General features: G+C 46.2%; 1 protein-coding gene across 1 annotated transcript in view; it reads left to right on the forward strand.

The window, feature by feature from the left end:
• LOC142588103 (retinol dehydrogenase 14-like) overlaps positions 1-20,572 on the forward strand; it is a 169,166-nt gene that overhangs the window by 91,275 nt on the left and 57,319 nt on the right. The gene's annotated exons all lie outside the window — the stretch shown is intronic.

Consider the following 20,572-nt stretch of genomic DNA (forward strand, 5'->3'; position numbering starts at 1 on the left):
TTGTCATAGTGTCTAGTCACAGTGTTTTGTCACACGAAACTCATACTTAGTCGTGGGCATAGAAAGTGGTTGCTAAAAACAAAATGATTGGATCCTCAATGACCTTTGTTATCATCAATTAGTCGACGTGACATATTTTTTCTTCTTCTATATATAAGCGCACTACTTAGTGCGCTTCTGCGAAGTTCGTGCACTGACATGCTGCAAATATGCATGCAGAACAGGAGTTCTTGATGCGGAATCGGTGAACGTTTTAATATCAAGTGCTTGGTATTGAGTCTGTCAAAGTAGAAATAAATGTGGTTTAGTAGGAGCTTTTCCACAGTACAAGATGCAGTATGGCTGTGAATAAAATTACGAATAGTGAAGAAGAAGACCACATGGCTGTGAATGTGAAGTATTCGATACTCTGCAAAAGAAGTTGTTATCGAACCTAAATGACCGCTGTAATGGCATATGCCGCTTGTCTTCTTCATGTAGTCCGCAAGCACAATTAATGCTAGGTTAGTTCGACAATCTGGTCGCAGTTGTATATTTATTAAGTCACCACGAGGGACGATATGCCCTGAGTTACACGAAGAGGAGTGCAAGAGCAAGTTCACATGAAAAATGATTATTTGGCCACGGAAAATGTAACCAAGCACAAATTTGACCTGAGAAAAGTAAACAAGTGCAAAAAAAAAGGAAAACGCGAATATCGTACGCACGAAATTCAAGAATGGGTTCCTAGTCGCACCCGGCTGATCACGAGGTTTTCCTGTTTGAATCGTTTGCCGTCTGTGATACTCTAAAAGATCTGGAGCCAAATTCACAGAGCTCTTCGTTGCTTTTTGGTGCTTTTTGCCATTGGCTGGTCGCCTTCGCTAATATTACGTCCAGCATCAGGATTGGCTGAAATTTTCTCTTACGAACAATTCAAGCGTATAAGACCTTTCCTTTTTTTTTTTTTGTGAATACGGGCCCCGAAACTTTCGACTAACACGGAGCAGTCGTGCAGACGCCCCAGGTTTCCCGAACTTCTGCTTCCGCTGACGTGCCTTCTGGGTATACCGTGCATGGAAACCGTTACGCGATACTCTTCAGTACATTTTTTTTTCTTTCTATTTCTGGAGCCAGACAGCTAGCGTGCGCTTGACAGGACTGCAGCGAACACACGCCATCAACACCGCGTCGCGTGGTGGCACGGATGACGTCAGCAGTGGGCCTCAAACGTACGCAACCAACAGCATCGTCAAACCCTCAGGGCGCGTGCGAGTTCCAGGCGAACGCCCATTGTTCCACCTGAGCGGATGCGTCGAAAGTTCCTCGTTTGCCGCAACTCGGGGATTTGAATAGCAGGGGACAAAAAAAAAAAAAAAAAAAAAGCTGAAATTGAAGGCACGTTGGACCAGCCAAGCATGGATAATACTGTCAGAAGGTAAAACAGGATTGAATACGGGAAATCAGTTTCTGCGGAAATCCGAAAGGGGAATGATAGTTTCCTTTAGTGAAATTTCGTTATATAATATATGGATTTTCGCAGAACTGACTTGCCATAGCCAGCGTTCCCGCGCTTCGAGTTGTCAAGTAATGAGGTCTCGCTGTGCAATCGGCTATAGCCTCCCGCTTAGCTGAATGTGTATAGAGCGACTTGCCCCGAAAAAGGTCTTGGTCCCGGGTTCGAACTTGTAAACGAGGGCAAATCTTTCTTCGAATGCGAAGGTTTCTTTCTGAGAAACCCTCACGGGCATATTTGTTTGTATTTTCGCGCTATTCTCTGGTGAATAACAGTTTTTCCCTCAAACTGTAAAACAAAAAAAAAGAAAGCGTTCATTTATGGCTCATAATCCATCACTTTGCTCACGTGACCTGCGCCGGGGTTACGTTCATGTTTACCAAAATTCAACGCAAACACAAGGGGGTGAGAAAGGAAATGCATGAGACGAGCGCTGAGGGCTATATATTGCTTGTTTAAAGATTCGTCCTTTATATTCGCGCGCTTTCGTGAACAGATTCTCTCAATTTGACTGACTCGTTTTTCCCTGTCTTCCGCGTTCGTTGTCGCTCGGATTTTCACAACGCACCACGACGCCGCACGTATATATATATATATATATATATATATATATATATATATATATATATATATATAGCGTTGCCCGTACATAGCAAACGTGCACTCTATGGAGAAAGCATAGCTGCGGGTGCCGTGAGAAGTCAGGCAGCAAAAAAAGAAAGAAAGAAGTAAAAAGAGCAACAAGGTGTGAGACCGGGGCAGCTGGCGCTCCATGCTACACTGCGCATTACAGCGCACGCCGGGAGAGGGACAGGATAAAGACGAGGAGAACAACCGCGCGCTCGTTCTCGTCTTTATCCTCTGCCCTGTCCCGATGTCGTGCCTTTTGTTTCTTTTCTTTTTTTTTGGGGGGGGGGGATGTATAGATGCATGCGTTATGTAATCTCAGCTAAGCCTAAGTATATAGGTGTAGTGGGTCGCGGCGTTAGCGGCCACCCGAAGGAGCGTTCGTCGATTTGGTTTAGCATTATATATGGAAAAATGCGCACAGTTTACGAAAGTTCTTTTTTTGTGTGTGCTGGGTCTCGATGTCTTTAAAAAAAAACAATTGTATTCATCTGCGCACGCCCAACCTCATTGCGTGCGCATATGTGCGCGTACCTTTTGTTTTTGACCTGCAATGGTAGACCATACAGTGGTTATATGACAAGGACTCTGCTATGGCGCGTTGCTCCGTTCAACTCGATGTCGCGGGTTCCATCCTGCACTCATGACGGCTGCATTTTTCGATGAGGGCAAAATGCGAAAAGCACGCTCACGTATACTGAGATTTCAGTGCTCGTTAAGGAACTCCAGGTGGTTGAAATTAATCCGCGGAGTCCGCCACGTTGCTGCGTGCCGCACAATCCTATCAAGGTTCTGGCACGTAAAACGCCGGTACTTAATTTAATTTTATCTTTTTTTCCAACGCTGATGGCGCTGACGCACACACACGGAATATCATTACAACATTCGCTGTTCCCCAACTGCGGCAAGTTGTTTATTCATCCACTTTCATTTCCATTAATTTATCGTTTCTTTATTTAGTTTATTAGGCACAAATAATTTCCCCTATGTGGTCCTTGGTGTCAGTGTTGGTTGGCTTCTTATCCTATGACTAATAAAATCTGGCCCCTCGGTTACCCCCCCCCCCCCCCCCCATATTCTACCAAGTTGCTGTCTTCAAGTGTCGCCAGCTACGTGACCGTTAACATGCAGTCTGGTTTTTCTGCTTTCTTTCACATTTTTGTTTCCTTCGACGAGGACACCCCAGTAAGACAAACGCGTTTCCAGCACGTTGTGCTTTGACCAAGAGTCGCCAGAGAGTGCCAGCAACACGGCTGCTCCCGTCTACGCCTACAGTAAGCCGGCACTCCGTAAAGCGCGATGCGTACGCGTGACAGGCTAAAGCTCTGTTGTAGAAACAGTCCACTCAAGCGCCTTAGCGTGGCCGAAAACCCAAAGTCTTCTTGGGAACATTTCTGCTCTCTTCTGGTTCTTTTTTACGCGCTATACACCCCGAGTACATCCTCACTTCGGACCCCTGATTTCTAAAGCTGGCTAAAAATCTACTGTATTCGATTTTTTTTAAAAATTATATATTGCACCGGAAATAGGCTTACCGAAAGTGCTCTTGACAGTTCGCGGTGCAGAGGCGGTTGCCTCGAGGCTTTTCGTTAGACGAGGAGGATCCTTCTCGGCTTACGGAAAAAGCCTTCTTTCGGTTCTCTTATTTGTACTATATTTCAGCGTTAGCTGCAAGATGCACACTAGCTCCTCTCTGTGAGCGACCGCGCTATGGGGCTCAAGAGGACGTCAACTGTTCTACGATCGATAGGCGCCGGAGCAGCGACAATGCAGTCGCGACCGCGCCGGAAATTCTCGAGTCCGCAGCCACCAACTACAGATGGCAAAAAGAGAGCCGAACAGCCACTGGCGTAAATGCTACTCTCCGCATGCTGCGTACAACGCTTGCTTCATCCGGGGGGGTGTCGAAAGTGCGCTTCGCCGCAAGGCACGCTGTTACAGGGTTTACGCATGTCTCATTCGGTTCCTGCTATAGCTGCAGAGATCCGCGAGTGAATGCGCGGGGTGGCGATGAATGGGTGCTTAAGCTTGCGTTTTAACTGTAGAATCTTTATATGGTTTATGTTGACTGTTTACCTCTCTAAGCACTTGGTCTAAAGGAAGCAATCTAAAGTACACGGTTCTCTTCCTTGTGCTCGTCAGTTACTGGTTTGCTGCTTTTTTTTTCTTTTTTTCGTGGAGACTGCGTTTCCTTCGGTTGCCGTCCAAGGATATGTTGACTTCGATAGCAACTACTTCAAGGTCAGACAGAAATTTGTAAGGTCAGACAGAAATTTGCAAGGAACTATTAGAAATAGAAACGAATTTTGCTGAAATGAAAGAACAGATGCACGACTTTAGGCGTACTGTGGAAAATATGGTGCCTGAGTGCAGCATGAAAATACTGATAAATTGCAAGCGACATTGAAATAGTTTGAACACGTGATGTCTTGTCAAACTAAAAAGCTAACAGACCTAGAAGACCATAGCAGACTCTCTAATTTAATTATTCATGGTATACCTGAGACCTCCGTAGATTCAGAAGAGGAACTAAAGATCAAGGTTGTGAAATGTATTTTTCACGACAAGCTTGAGGTTAAATTAATGCGGATCTGTTGGGCATATCCATCGACTTGGTAAGCAGGTGGGAAAGCGGCCTGTAATAGTTCACCTGCAAGACTTCAAGTAAAAAAGACAAATACTGAAAAACGCAAGCAAACTGAAGGGCTCGAATATCTTTATTAAGAATGATTATTCTAAATCAACGTTAAGAAAACGCAGTCTGCTCTGGAACAGCGCGAAGGCCGAGATAGAACAAGGCGAAATAATCAACCTGATACACGACAAACTAAAGATCGATAAGGATATGTATTTTTGCGACGAAGTACAATACAGGCGGGTGAAGATGACAAGCTACAAAAGCACCACCCCTCAGCCGTCAAAAACTTGACGTGATATGCATGCGCACGACAAGCCACTTCGCCTCTTTAATTTGAACGCCCGTAGTATTAGGAATAAAACGGAGTCCCTTGAAATTTTGCTGCTGCAGTACGATGCTCACGTTACCGTAGTAACTGAGACGTGGTTACATGAACAAGTGAATGATGACGACATTCTCCCGCCTCCGTATACGGTTTTGCGTAAGGACGGGCAATCAAGGGGAGGTGGTGTGGCCGTTCTGATGCAGCACAAATTTGACGCTGTCTTGCTGGAGGACGTACCGAACTTGAATGTATCTGCATTAAAGTAACCTTGTGGGGCCACTCATTCATCTTATACACATTATACAGACCACCTGACTCAACTCTTGAATACCTACTAAAATTAAAGGTACATATATCTAAATACCAGGACAACAAAGTTGTTTTGACTGGTGATTTTAATCTGCCTGGAGTAGACTAGGAACGTTTTTGAGACCTTTTCAACCAATACCGGTCATGCAAATACTGTGTTTGACATAATGCTCGCATATAATTTGATAATATTAATTCATGAACCAACGCATTATCAAGGTGCCTCTAGATCTGTTTTCGATTTGGTGTTTATTCCTCGTGATTTCGGTACATCCACCATTGTAATTGATCAAGGGCTGTCTGATCACTGCCTCGTCTCAGTTTCCGTTCCCCTGGTGCCGCTCTCGCAAGTTACAAACCCGTCCTTTCATTATGTGAAAGATTATACACGTGCCCGTGATGCTCGCTTCATCGACCACCTAGAAGCTTGTCCGACAGATTTTGTTGATACTGATGTTCACAGTTTGAGGGATCAATTTAAACGCATATGCTTTTACTGCATTGAAAACTTTGTACCGTTTAAACGTAAGAAGGTGCATAAACATACGCCATGGATGACGATAAGCATCATTCACCTCAAGCATAAAGCAAAAAGATTGAAGAAAAAGCATGCTGATCCCAAACTTATATCCGACGCTCTAGATAACCTTACACATGCGGTGCTTACCTCGAAAGAATACTATTTCAATACGTCACTCCGAAACTTCATAAAAAGAATGATCCAAAGAAGTTTTGGAACTATATAAACGAAAAAAAGAAACATATATAAGAGGTTTTTGTCGATGGTTCATTGGTACATGATTAGACCGCCATTGCTCAGCACTTCAATGACTATTTCCATATTGTATTTTCTGTCCCTAGTGATTCTCTACCCACAAGAAACATGGACCATGCTGTAAATGTAAACGTCATTTCTTATTCTGGCGTGGTTGCTATTGCCAGATGACTGGAAGTCAGCCCGAGTTGTGCTTATATTCAAGAAAGGCGACCGTCTATTACTACAAAATTATCTCCCGATTTCCCCAAACACTTCGTGCTGTAAACTTATCGAACACATAATAGCTCACGAATTGCACAAATTCTTAGGAGAAAAGTCAGTTTTATCAAATCATCAACATGGATTTCGAAAAGGATTTTCTACTACAACACCACTGGTTACTATAGTTCACACCTGTGCAGCTTGTCTAGATACGAACAGTCAAATTGATGTAAGATTACAGCAAAGCATTCGATACAGTTCCACACCATAAACCAATTACTTAGCTTCGGATGATTGGCATACCAGAATTATTCATTTCCTGGATTTCAGCCTATCTGAACAACCGCAAATAATATGTTCAGGTGGGAGAACAACTATCTGGCTGCCTTCCAGTAACTTCTGGCGTTCCGCAGGGCAAGCGTACTTGGCCCTCTGCTTTTTTTTTGCTATATAATAATGATATTGTCAATGTGGTTAACACCCCAGTTCAGATTCGTCTATTTGCTGATGATTGTGTTTTGTTTAGAGAGGGTATACCTGCATTACTGACCAATGTGACCATAACTCTAGCGTAGGCAATGTGTTGAAATGGTGTGAGCAATGGGCAATGGTTCTTAATGCAAGTAAGTGTGTCTATCTCCCCATAACGCGCAAAAAAGTCCCCTTAGACTACACTTACAATTTGACTGGAGCACCTTTACTGAAAGTAGCCTGCTATAAATATTTAGGCTTAACATTAACGAGTGACTTATTCTGGAACTTGCACATAAATGACATCTGCTTTGCCGCTTTCCGGAAACTATGCCTTCTGCGCCACCAACTCAAGACTGCTTCACCTAGTGTTAAACTGCTCTCTTACTTTTCCTTAATTAGGCCAAATCTTGAGTATGCTTCCATAGTTTGGGAACCTCACACAACAGTTAACATTAGGAACCTCGAAAGAATTCAAAGAAAAGCAGTACTATTCATTTACAGTAAATTTAAGGCTACTGACTCTCCCACTGCATTACTAACCGATAACGGCATTGAACTATTGCAAATTGAAAAAAAGAAAAGTCGGCTAGAGTTTCTTTCACACTTAATTAATCATAGGCTAGCCTTAGACACCGCAAAATACGTATCCGCCTTGATAAGCAGACCCACTCAGCACCACTACCCTCATTCTCTAACACCAATTTTCGCAAGGACCGACACTTTTCGGCGCTTTTTTTTTTTTTTCCACAAACAGTAGATGACTGGAATAAACTAACTGAAGCACACCCACAGCGCCCGTAACCTCTATGTAATTTGTGTAAATAATCTTGTTATTTCGTGTATTAATTATAGTTGTATTGTAATAAAGTTAAAATTTTTCTTAATCGTCTACCTTAGGACCAAGCAATTTGTGTGAAAAACGTGTTACACACTTGTTTCATCATGTTCTTCTGTGCGTATAATCTTTTGTATTTTGCTCACCCTGCTTGGACTTCTTGTCCGCAGTATTGTATACATAAAATAAAAATATATGCGTTAATTTAATGCGCGCTTGAGGGCGGTGTCAAGGGGCAGGTGCTTGCAGCTAAGCAAATCTTTTTTATGTGAATTGGTTTGTTTTCTGGCCGTTTATGTGACTTTGAGGGTGACGTTGACGCACGCACCCCCCCCCCCCCCCCCCGCGCACACACACATATATGTCTGGGCGCCACTGTGCCACTGCCAGATACGCCAGCAGCACAAGAGGCAAGTAGGGAAGGAGTCGGCAATGTGAAAATTCCTCTTCGCTACAGGGAAGCGAAGAAGTGAGCCTGTGTTATTGACCTGCCCTGCCTTGCCCTGCCCTGCCTTGTCCAAAGTGAAGTTAGCCTTGAGAAATATTCGCTCTTAACGGAGAAAAAAAGGGAAGAACAAAGCGGGCATTGAGCGAGACGCTCTGATATACATAGAAGTGAAGGAGGAGAATTGAAGTGAGGGCCTTTCAAGTAAACAATAAAAAAGAAGCTTCGTCTATCACCGATCCCCCCCCTCCACCCACCCCCCCGGCCTCTTACGTGTAATATCCACCGATACTATCATTTTACTTTTTCTTTTCTTATTCTGTTGCGGCAGAATGTGAATGCACTGCTTTAAGAGCGCAACACTGACCACAATTAAGAGTGCGAAGAGAGGGTGACATAAGCAATCGCTCAGGGAAAAGGAGCGCAGCCTTACAGGGAAGAAGGGGATGGATCAAAGCTACGTTGTTGCACGCTGAACTCGGTAATTGTTCGGGTCCAATTGAGCGCACAGAAAGAAAGCGTATTCGGGAACCACTGTTATCCGTCCATATGCAGTAAAATGGACGAATGTTTCCGGTACGTACATTGTTTGCTTTATTTCGCATCGATATCGCCGGGTTTTTCTCGCGCTAAGAGAGAACAAAACTATAAAATGAAAAGGGAATTCAGTCTGAACTATGTCACTTCATGTGTTTTATCGCATTCTATATATGCTATCGAAAGCCCGCCAACATGGAGTTGCCGCTACCAACTAGTCCTCGCCAGCACTCTGTACGCTTGCATTTCACGCAATCTTAAACCTTATCGCCACCCTTTGAAATCCTACAGTAGTTTTCGTTCGCTATCACTAGGTGTTTCCAGCGAGCAATTTCGTTCTGCTTCTTTTTCGTGGCATACAATATGACATTCAATATGACATTGATATGACAGTTTGATAATTCGCTCACATACCTGGAAGAGTAATAGCTTAGTGATGGTATTCATTTTTGTTAATTATTCTCCGCTCATTTTTCATTTTACCGAAAAAACTCTGGATGCAAATAAACAAGTACGCGTGTCAGTATCATGTTACACATTTTTTTTCGTTACCTTGAGAAGAAGCACACGCTAGAATTTCTATTTATCTAAGTTTCTAACGTGATAAACGCAAGATTTTCACTTTAGCAGGAACGTATTTAGTTTGAAATGGCAAGACGTATAGATCTGTGCATTCTAACGTTAGTTTTGCCTGCCGATTATTATAGACAAAGTGGATGTTACAGTATAGTGCAGGACAAACATAACTGCAGAGTATCCTGAACGCCCTGTATTCTTTTCTTCACAATGCCTTTTCGGTTCGATGTCGAACAACTATATTTCTCATAACCTGCTTTCTTGCACTGATTTTCTTAGAATTGTCTAAACGCTGGAAGTAAGTACACCAAGAAGCGCGACCCGAACGTCGTTGAATAAACATGTGTACGAAAGAACAGCAAAACAGGATTTAAGTTTCAAAAAATAAAAAAGGAACGCCTCACTCGGTTACGCAGTTTCGAAGTATCGAAACGGCGTAACCGAGGGACTCCTCGAGATCCATTGCTCGGAAAGCCTAGCACATCCATTAAGCACTCTTTGTAGTCCTTCGTTCGCCTAGTTTTCAGTTGAGGAACTCCTCAACATTTCACTGTGTATTCATTTTACTGAACATTCGGCATACAGTTCCACTTTATTCTTACCACGGTGCCTGCTCAATGGGACGCAGCCTCTCACATATAGCGCTTTGGATTCTTCTTTAGATGTCACCAACGTAGCCTTAAGAAAGATATATGTACTCGACTGTCGTAGTCCTTCCCATTGGAGTCTTCCTATGCCAGGGCATGACAAGACGTGCGTACCTTTCGTTTTTCTGGTTATTCACCGCGACTTGTACAAGTTCGTTATTATAACGGCAATTCGCTAAGCGACTGTGGTGTACCCTATGAGGTGATCCATCAATGTACCGCTGAACGTTACAAAACAAGCGATAATGGAGAAAACGAAACTATGAGACAGGCTGTCTTGTTCGTTCGCTCCGGAGCCCCACAGTTTCTTCGCCCACTGGCGCCACCACCGCGGCTTGCCACAGGTTACGTAAAACGTACGTTGTCGTTGTCTCGTGCGCCCGTTTCATTTACTTCGGTGCAGTAAATTTTCGCGAGATTTGCTTCTTCCGTAGTTCTCCATCTGCGGTGAATGAGAAAATTCCTTTCCTGTAACTGTAGCGGCCAAGTTGGTATCATTAGGTTCTGTCAGTGGTGCCCTTTTATGTCTGCGCTCAGGATATGCGATTTCTGCGTTTTGCTGAATGAGGCGGTTTAGCCAGCGTACTGTGCTACATGCAACGGTGACGATATGAAAAAAGCGATGCAAAAGCTGGAGGCGCTACCCCGCCACGCAGCAGGCGCACATATGAATAATTGCTTAGTTCGTTCAAAGGGAAACAGAATGAAGGAACAAACGAACGAACGAGCACATCAGTGAACGCGCGACTGAATAAAGAAATGTATAAACGAACGAGCGAAGGAAGGAAGGAAAGAAAAAGAACGAATAAACGAATTCCTTAATAATCAATTAAATGATGAAACCATAATCGGATGTTCGCAATGTGCTCTTGCTTATTCGTAGGGCGAAGGCTGTTCCAACCATTTCAAGGGCTCCTGCCCTGTCGTGCGGCTATGTAGAGAGAGATTCACTGACACGCAAGAAAGCAATCACCAACGCGGGCATATTCTTACAGGGAGGAGCGGGCGGACGTTGTAGTAGTCCCAAGGGCATCTCAACCTTGAAAGACAACGAGCAGGGAAACGTAGGATGCTCGTTACTGATTTGTTTTCCTATATCTTCTGCGCACGCTCGTGTATGCATGCCGTCATTTTCTGTGCTGCCGAGAAAAAAGACGTTTCGGTGACTGCTGCGGCACACCCACTTGAAAATTCTCGCCATGGCACATTCTGTAAACGAGTAGTACCATTTTTGGGTGCTGGTGCATATTCCGACAATAGTAATACCGGAACATCGGTGACGTAATTGAGGAAACGGCGCTAATCATGCCATCTTGCGACGTTGGAATGAAGCTCGCGCGACTGAGATTACATTATAGTCAGCAGGTGAACGCTGTTTTCTGGTAACGCTCCACGGCAGAACGGAAGCTTAAACAGCTTCTCTGTTAAAAGTAGGGTTTGGGGAACGTACATACATCTGTCTGGTAGCGTTGAGGCTTTCACCGATGTAATTACTCAAGAAGCGCGGTAGGAAGCCTCGGCGCCGAGGTACCGCAGACGTGCTCCGTGTAAAGAACGCCTGGCCAAAAGATGCGAGCAACTTCCGAAATCTGTAACGTTGTCCTTATGTGACTTCTATCGCAATTATACAGACAATCCTGGCGAATTTTCGCCGTCACCGTCACCGTAATGTTCCGTACATACTTACGTGTATGTATGCTCTGTGTGGTTGTTGTTGTTGTTGCAGCCTTTATTCTTTCTGTAACGAGTTGTTCTCTGCATCTTCGTGCGTCTTATAGTGCATTTCCTTATTGGTCAGTACTGGTCAAACAAGGGATGTCGCGCTGAAACCGACGTTTCAACAAAGAGAACCGACCTCGCCAGGGCATGCAACTGCTTTCCTTATCTACCAAGCCAAGCAGTTAATGCCCTGGCGAAAACGAGCTCCCTTCGTCGAAACGTCGGCTGCAGCGACATTCCTTGCTCTGCGACTCTTGATCACTGCAAGCCTACGTTATCATATTGAACTGCTGCCCTGCCTGTAATGCTTTATCTTATTTGTTTATTTATTTTTAAAGCGGGCAGCACTGAATAACTCGAAACTGGAGTTTATTTAGCCATTCGACGTGCTTCGCTGGGTGTGCATGCTTCCCTGTCTTGGCCAGTCCTCCGAAAATGAGCACGTGCCACCGTGGCACGGGAGGTACAGATGTAGCTATAAATGTGCGTGGTATTTATGAAAGAAGAAACGGAGAAGATAACTAAGGTATATCTGTCATGGGCCTGTTGGTATATCGTAAGTATGTATAGAGCTGCGTATGAAGGACACGGACACAAGAAAGAATGTGTGTGGAAGTCGTGCGTCTCCTATCGTTCTTTCCTGCGCCCGTGCATTTTATGCGCGACTCTACACGGACAAAATTAGTCGGGCTGCACTGACGCTGAGGCACATTAGGTCCCCTTGCCGTGTCCTCTTAGACAATGGCAGGCTTTGAGTTTGTCTATTGCTTATATTCGAGATATATTGGCTTAAGCTTAAGCTTTAAGAAGTGCTGTTATACACGTCAGAATGGTCGGACTTCATTTTTCACAGTGTAACACACTTAACACCGTTTCACATGTAAATACGAAGTCAATCTCTTCCGAAATATTTTCTTCCTTCCTCTCGCTCTCTCGTAGAGCCTTTCAATTCTTCATCCCCTCTCCCATGCAGAGTGGCATGTAGGTAACTTTACACACGCCGGCAGAATTATCTTTCTTTCATTAAAGAGATTCCTCTCTCTCTCTCTCTTCTCTGTGCATACATCTGTCATTGTCATTCTTTCCTCGAGAGATATCGTATACATTGGCTGCGTAAGATTACTCAAACTGTACATCCGTCCGACTTGGTCTTTGGCATTTAGGCATAGCTCGTAAGCGCTGAAATGCATAATTCATTAACCTAAGTGGTACAAGTAAATGTACAGATTGCGTAAGGTTGCGCGTTGCATAGAATGAAAGCAAACACAATTGCGCGCATCTCCGTTAGTTTAGTATTTAGTTAACAGTGATTTTACTATAGCTTCGCTTCGCGCACATTGAAACACGTGCGTTGGACACACACACACACACACACACACACACACACACACACACACACACACACACACACACACACACACACACACACACACACACACACACACACACACACACACACACACACACACACACACACACACACACACACACACACACACACACACACACACACACACACACACAATATATATATATATATATAATTTTCGATATAGTTACCATCGGCGTATACCACCCCTCATTGTTCCCACAGCGCGGCTATCGCCTTTATTATTCAGTCAACGAATGCAAGCTGTTGAGGAACGTTGAGTCCACCTTCATGTCCTTAAAACATGGCACGCGCTCAACGCCAAGATAACGGCTACGTCGCCTCGCCCAATGCATCACAAGGCGCCTCGCCCTTGGCGCGATAACGAGGCCGCGACGCATTGAGTGCTCTGTGATGCGGCGGTGTGTATAGCCCTGCTCAACAGCTGTTGCCATGCTGTGTGTGCAAAAGGCCGCATAAGAGACTTCGATGACAGGCACCACTGCTTCGTGGAACGCGACGAACGGGCCCCATGTTGACGTGGTTAGGAAGGGTTCGGGCTGTGAAGAGCCCGACATAGGGACCCGCACTTGTAGTCTGTCTTGTGGTCGTATTCTTATTTCTTCTTGTTCCAGTTACTTTACTAGCGTTACGTTAGCCAGTTATTGGTAATGGTTGACTTGCCGGTAGTTGGAGATCCATCCCACCTGTATACATACGGAGCAACCCGGAAACTGACACTCAGTTGAAAAAGCGATTGACAAACCACGATGCGAGGGCGATGGCTAATGGAAAACGAATTTCACAAGTCGCCCGCCCTGTACCTGCATGAAGCGAGGCTTTACCTCTATGTGCGTGCGTGCGTGTTTATAATTTCATGTCCGCATTAGGTAGCAAGGCAACCCAGTCGAAAGAAAACGGGAAGTAATCCAGACATATCTTCTCAGGAGTGGCATGAAGCTAAAAGTGCCCTGATACGAGATCTGCAAGATCTGTCCGGATGGATGGATTGTGGACGGTTTTACGTGCAAAACCCCGATTTGATTATGAATCACGCTCTAGTAGGGGACCCTCCGGGTTAATTTTGACCATCAGGAGACTGTTAACGTGCCCTCAGTGCACGAAACACGAAACAGGTTTCTTTTTTCCATTTCGTTTCCATTATAATGCTGCCGCCGCGGCCGGGGTTCGATACCGCGACCTAACACCATAGCCGCTAAGCCACTACCGCGGCGGGTGAGATCTGTCCGGCAATATATTGTTACGTGAAGCTGAAGCCGAATACTATTTACAATTTATTTACAGGTAAGCTCACGGAGGCCAAAATGGCGACGCTATATAAAACTGGAACACACGTCGTCTTCGTCCTCCTAAGTGCAGCCACACTGTGGCGGCTGTTCCGTAGCATCACCCCCGGCAGTAGAAGCACCGTCCCGTTGCTTAATCTACACATCCGCGGTGAAAGGTGTGTGGTAGGGTTTGTTGCGTTTGGAGGCGATCCCACCGCTCGCAACCAGTTTGTTGCGTACTCCAGGGTAGCGTACCGTACTGCTGCCGAGAAGTAGCGACGCCTGCCTATCGAAGCTCGACCGACATTACTTATTGGGTAGCGTGGCGTTGTCGGCGGGCTGCAGGCATCCGGTAGATCATGGCGACCAAGCAGGGGCGAGACGATTTGCTAGTGCGAAACTTGCACGGTTTATTCAAAGGTAGTTGAAAGAAAATAAGAAAAGCATGAAGTATGAAGTATCAAAAGTACATTTCGGAGCCCCTTAAATAGGCTCTCTACAAGTGTGGGCGGGATCTTGCTTCCGTCGATGACACGTGACAGGCACAGAGAGAGGGCCCCTCCTCCTGCATTACCGAGCACGGAAGGAGAAGTCGATCCTCTTTTCGACGAATCCGGGAGAAGGTCGGGTGAATGACCTGTCACCCGTGGGCTCCGGCCTAGTAGAAGGTAGGAGGAACGACCTGTTACCCGTGGGCTCCGGCCTAGTAGAAGGTAGGGTGAACGATCTGTCACCCGTGGGCTGCGGCCTAGTAGAAGGTAGGGTGAATGACCTGTCGCCCGTGGGCTCCGACCAAGTAGATGGTAGGGGGATGACGTATCGCCCGTGGTGTCCGACGCTAACCCTAACAGGTTTTAGTCTTGCCACGTGAACGATGTCACTTGCAGCTGATGATGACGCTGAGAGATCGGCGGGGATGATTTCCTACGTGAAATCGGTCACTTGTCGTACCACAATATATATATATATATATATATATATATATATATATATGCTTTTACTTTGCAAAGCACGAAGAATGCGGATGCAAAGCGAGAGGCGCTATCACAATGAAACGGCGCCAAAAAACACGTATAATGCATTAAGTGAGTGTCACATTTGTCGGCGATCGTAAACCTTCCAAGATTCTTGAAGCGTAAGGATTTAGCGCGTCATTTTCTAACGATTAACGTTGGCTGCGTGCATGCGTGCGTGCGAACCAGCCAGCCAGCCAGCCAGCGATATATGTAACGCGTTGAGTCATTGTAAAGTCCCTGTCAAACATTCTCCTGCATGTTGCAGCACCTCGTTGTCGCCACAGAGTCCTCCCGTCTCGGTGAAAGCCTCCGTAAAAAAACAAAAAAAGTACTAGAAGCCATTATAGCCACCTCAATAAGTAACTTCGTCATATTATTTCCTTATAGGTATAACGCGAGGAAAGATGTAAAAAAGAAATGAATCGCCCATTATCGACTGCAGGTTCTGTCCTGCCACAGAATCCTCATCCTCTCTCACTTTCCATTTTAGTGACGACGACGATGACATTCTCGCCACTTCCTCGGTCGCTATGCCGCCAGTCAACACATTCGACACCGCAAAAGCCTGGTCGATTTCCTCGTACGTTCTCGTTCCTGTATACACCGCTTCTCATTCCGGTATTATCTGCAGAGCGTTTCAGTGGTCGCCGCAAACAGAGACAGAGACCACATTGGGAGGAGGATATACCTTGAAGACAAACCTACAGAATCTTATAGGCCGGCCAAGCTGAACAAACATGGTGCATACCACAAACCACTCATTATTGATTCTCACTACTTCGTGCTGGACGATCCATAAACAATGGCTGTAGTTCTGGCAAATACTTCCCAACGCATCGTACACTTACAGGGAATGCTCCAGAACATTATCTTCTCACACGCTTAAGCGCACGCGCACACACAAACGCAAGCTGCAAGTGCCCCTGTGTGGGTGCCCTTACGCAAATGATCAGCCTATTTTTTATGTCCACTGCAGGGCGAAGGCAGTCTCAAATTACCCCTTGTCTTGCGCTAGCCGATTCCAACTTCCGCCTGGAAATTTCCAAATTTGAGCAGCCCCACTTAGTTTCCTGCCGTCTTCGACTGCGCTTCCCTTCCCTTTGGTACTCATTCTGTAACTCTAACGGTTCGCCGGTTACCTATACCATACGCATTACATGGCCTGCCGTGTAATGCAAATTTATGGTTTGTGCAAGTCACCTCGTGTTAATGCCATGTCAGTGGCGGATTAGCTGTTTCACTCGTGGGTAAAACCTACATGCTCTCACTATTAGAAGAAGAAGAAAAAAATATGCATACCCAACGCAAATCTAACTCCCTTGTTATCATTATTATTTTTAGGCACCTAATTAAACCGCCCGATTCTTGGCCAATCCCCCACTGTGGGTATGTGCCACGGCCACTCAGGACAACAACAACAGCATCTACGTGAAGCCAAGCCTTGGTGAAGTCGTTAATGAAATGCTGTAAGCTTGCTCGGTTATTTCCTGCATCTTTGGTTAAAGGAAACTGACGCGTGCATGCGGTATCGCGTGGGGCCGTTCTACGCAACGTGACAAATATTGCGTAAGCCTGTGCTCTTTTTATTTTTTTTAGGTTTATACCGGCCGTTTCTTGACCAGTTACCGCTTGTGGGTGTGTGCCACAGCATGGAAATCATAATCGTAATACGCGGTGCTCAGGGTGCAATTTCTCCATGGACACCCCCCCACCCCCAACCTGTGCCCATAACTAACCCCCCTATACTGTCCCCACCCTTTACGAGCGATGGGAGATCTTGTTATCCAGCTCCGCCCTGGAAGACCAGCTCCGACGGATCCACACGAGCCAGGCGGCCCTGGAAGCATATATGGAGCTCGTCAAGACGGAGGCGACACATCAGGCTCTTAACGCGCTCCATTTCATTGTGGATCAATAAAGTTCTCTCTCTCTCTCTCTCTCTCTCTCTCTCTCTCTCTCTCTCTCTCTCTCTCTGTGTCTCTGTCTCTGTCTCTCTCTCTCTCCCTCTCTCTCAAAAAGCTAGTCGTCCAGAGTTGGCGCGATATGCGATTCCCGATTCTTTAACAACCCCCGTGTTGTGTGTATTATGCCATAGTATATGAAAATCATATCAACATGCGGACACGCTTCCTGACCGATATCCCTCGTTGTGCCTATGTGCCACAGTATGGGAATCATATTCGTCGTCAACTCGCGGCGATCATCGCAAGAAGCTAGGTGTCGGCAAGGGAGAGAAGTCTATGTGCAGTTGTGGCCCAAGTATGTAGTCGTATACATGTACAATGCCTAGCCTAGAACTTCTCAGACCTCTACGTCGTATATCCATGTAAAAGAGAGAAATAAAAAAAGTGCGGTTGTGAATGGCTAGAGCATTGGTTTGTTCAAATCCCGCCGACGGGCGAGCTTCATTTTTCTTTTTTAAATTGGATGCGAATCTGCTCGGTTAGAACTCGATCAGCGACCGACCCAGCCGAAACCATAAAATGGTAGGCACAGAAAGCTTGCTTTTAAAGAACTGTTACAAAACTGTTACTGTGTACTAGCCATGAACAACAACAACAAAAAAAATAATAAGAAGAAAGGGCGCTCCGCAAAACGAGGTTTCATATAGTTAGTTCGAGTTTACGAATAGCGCAAGTAAATGTACCGAAGTTGAAACACAACTGTAGTTGCTGTACAACGAGTATAAATGCTCGCGTGAGCCGTGCATGCATTTTGCTCGTCACCGCTTCAGTGTCCCCTGCGGCCGTTCACTATACGAAACGTAGCTTTTTCGCAAACGACTGCTGCAATTCCGGTTTCCACTTAAGTGCAGCTATTACGCGAATATTCTAAAACGTGGATTCAAAACTTTGCTTGCGATGCCAGGCAGTCCACATGTATAGAAAGAAAAAAATCTACATTCAAACCTACCTTGGCTGTTTCAAACATTTCATCATGGCTGAATACGCGGACCACTGAAAGTCACCAATACAGGTTCCGCGCATTGCCAGGTTCGCGTTAGCTGCACATAATCGAAAAAGCCCAAACGATACAAATATGTACAGGACCAGTTCCTTCCCTACGCGCAATGTGAACAGACACAAACACCTTTATCACAGACACAGAAGTTATTAAAATTTCTTGCCAAAAAGAATCGCTACACCTTATTTTCGACAACAACTTCAAGCGTCAAAATAGAAATGAAATTTTTCTGTCGATGTGTCGCCTGCCGGGGATGCCTCGCTGTTGTGTTTCGTTGGTGTACACATGTAAGGCAAGCATTTGCTCAAGTATGTTTCCTACTTACGTGCAGCTAGCGATCGCATATGAGAAGCAAAAATCAAAAGAGAAGAAAAACGACACCAACTTGCCGTCCCGATAGCTGCAAGTGCATCGGTGCCAGAGACCGAACAGCGCCGAAAGAGTAGACTTCAATAAATAAACCCGCAACATAGTTTTTTACACAACGTCGTCTGTGCCAGACGTTCCTGCCCACTCCAGCAGACAATCTCTGGGGAAGGATGTATGCGCAACTGATGCAAAATATGAGTTCTCGCTCAAGGACGTCTGCGTCTGATGCGCGGACGTCCCTGCGCCCTCTAGCAGACGTCCATGCCTGCAGTGCTGGTGCCTCCACTCACGCACTACGTATTGCTGATTTGCGCACAAGTGAGCCGCTCGCAATATTAAGTTTTCGCGCAACCACGACCGCGCCAGACGTTTTCTACCGCAGACGTCCTCGCATGGGGACGTGCGCGCCTGCGCAGTGAATGCGCAGTACGGGTTCTTTCGCACACACACACACACACAAAAGCCAACGCGTATTGAGCGCAGACGATCTCTCTAGCAGAAGTCACACACGCGCACAAAAGCGTACGCATCTTGAGCGCAGACGATCTCTCTAGCAGAAGTTCTGGCGCACTTGATCCATTTCCCACCGCTTGGCGCCGCTGCGTTATGGCTGCGTCACGGCTCCGTGTGCTTCTCGGGAAACCTGGTGAGCGAGCCGCTCGTACTCCTGCGCCGACTTTCGGCGCGCCTGGAGGACCTGCTCCAACGACGGGACATCCGAAGCGGAGACTTGAGCAGCCACTTGTCCTCGTCTTCACTGGCGCCGCCGCCGCCCATGTCCCGAAACGTGTTGGCGGCGCAGATCTTCGTGGTCTCTGGCAGCAGCACCAGCGCCAGCGCGCCGAAACCCACCAACAGCAGCGAGGCGGCGGCGAACTTGGTCCCCCTCCCCCGGCGGGAGTGGGCGGCGCCGGTGGCCGCTGCCGCGAGGGCGCCGAAACGCCCGCACGTGAAGCCGAACGATATGCCGCTGCCCCGCAGCACGGTCGGGTACATCTCGACCGTGATGACGCAGAGGCTGATGGTTGTCAGGTCGACGGCCAGGACAGCTGCGACCTGCACGGCGCCTTCGATGTACTGCAGCCAGCTGTGGTCGCGCTGGTTTTCTGCGTGTTTAGCGTATGTAGGCGAGCGGCTGTTTTAGCGAGTGCGATCAATAGGCTAGCACCTCGTTATAACGAAATCGCTTTATTCGATGTTTGTTTGTTTTTTTCGTCTTCCCGATCACAAGTGCACGGATTTCATGCCGAATGATTCGAAGTACCCGTGCGCTGGACTACGCTTAGTACGAAATGCGAATCGCGAAATCCGCATGTGCAGCACCACACGATGGCTCTTTCCGTTTCTTCGCACCAACCTGGAGATGCAGAAAGTTCTGAGTAGGCCATCCCATCATGGGGTGGCCGCTGCTCCTTAGGCTAGAGTGCACGACGTGATGGTAACTGACAAACCAGCGACTGGTGCGAGTGAGAAATCGCCCTTGGAGTACGCCAGAACAGTAAATTTAAAACCAAGACACCCTCTGCGACTGTGACGACGACGCGCTACAAAACGAAGCAGGCGCCGACTTCAGCGCCATCCAGTAGAGAGGAGGAGAAACTGACAGGGTGTTGATGAATACGTGGCCTCCGAGATTGCACCAAGGCAGGTTCTCCTGTGCGGTAGGTGTGACGGTGAGATCTTGGAGGCCAATGGTCAATCGCATAGCGAGTGGGGAGCGATCGCTTTCTCTGGGAGCAGCATTCCTTTTGTTTTAGCAAGAGCGAATTGGCTGAGAGGTGGTAAAAACTTTTTTTTTATTTAATCATCTTTCCGCAAAGCTCTTGGGATTCTTTCGACGGATTACGGCAGACATTAAAACGACTAGAAAAATGAGCGTATAATGGTTATTTCTGTAAGATACTTGTGCATATTTCATGGACTTTGACAATGGATGTTATACGAATCACATCCATTCAA

The sequence above is a fragment of the Dermacentor variabilis genome, chromosome 7, assembly GCF_050947875.1.
Source record: "Dermacentor variabilis isolate Ectoservices chromosome 7, ASM5094787v1, whole genome shotgun sequence".
NCBI lineage: Eukaryota > Metazoa > Arthropoda > Arachnida > Ixodida > Ixodidae > Dermacentor > Dermacentor variabilis.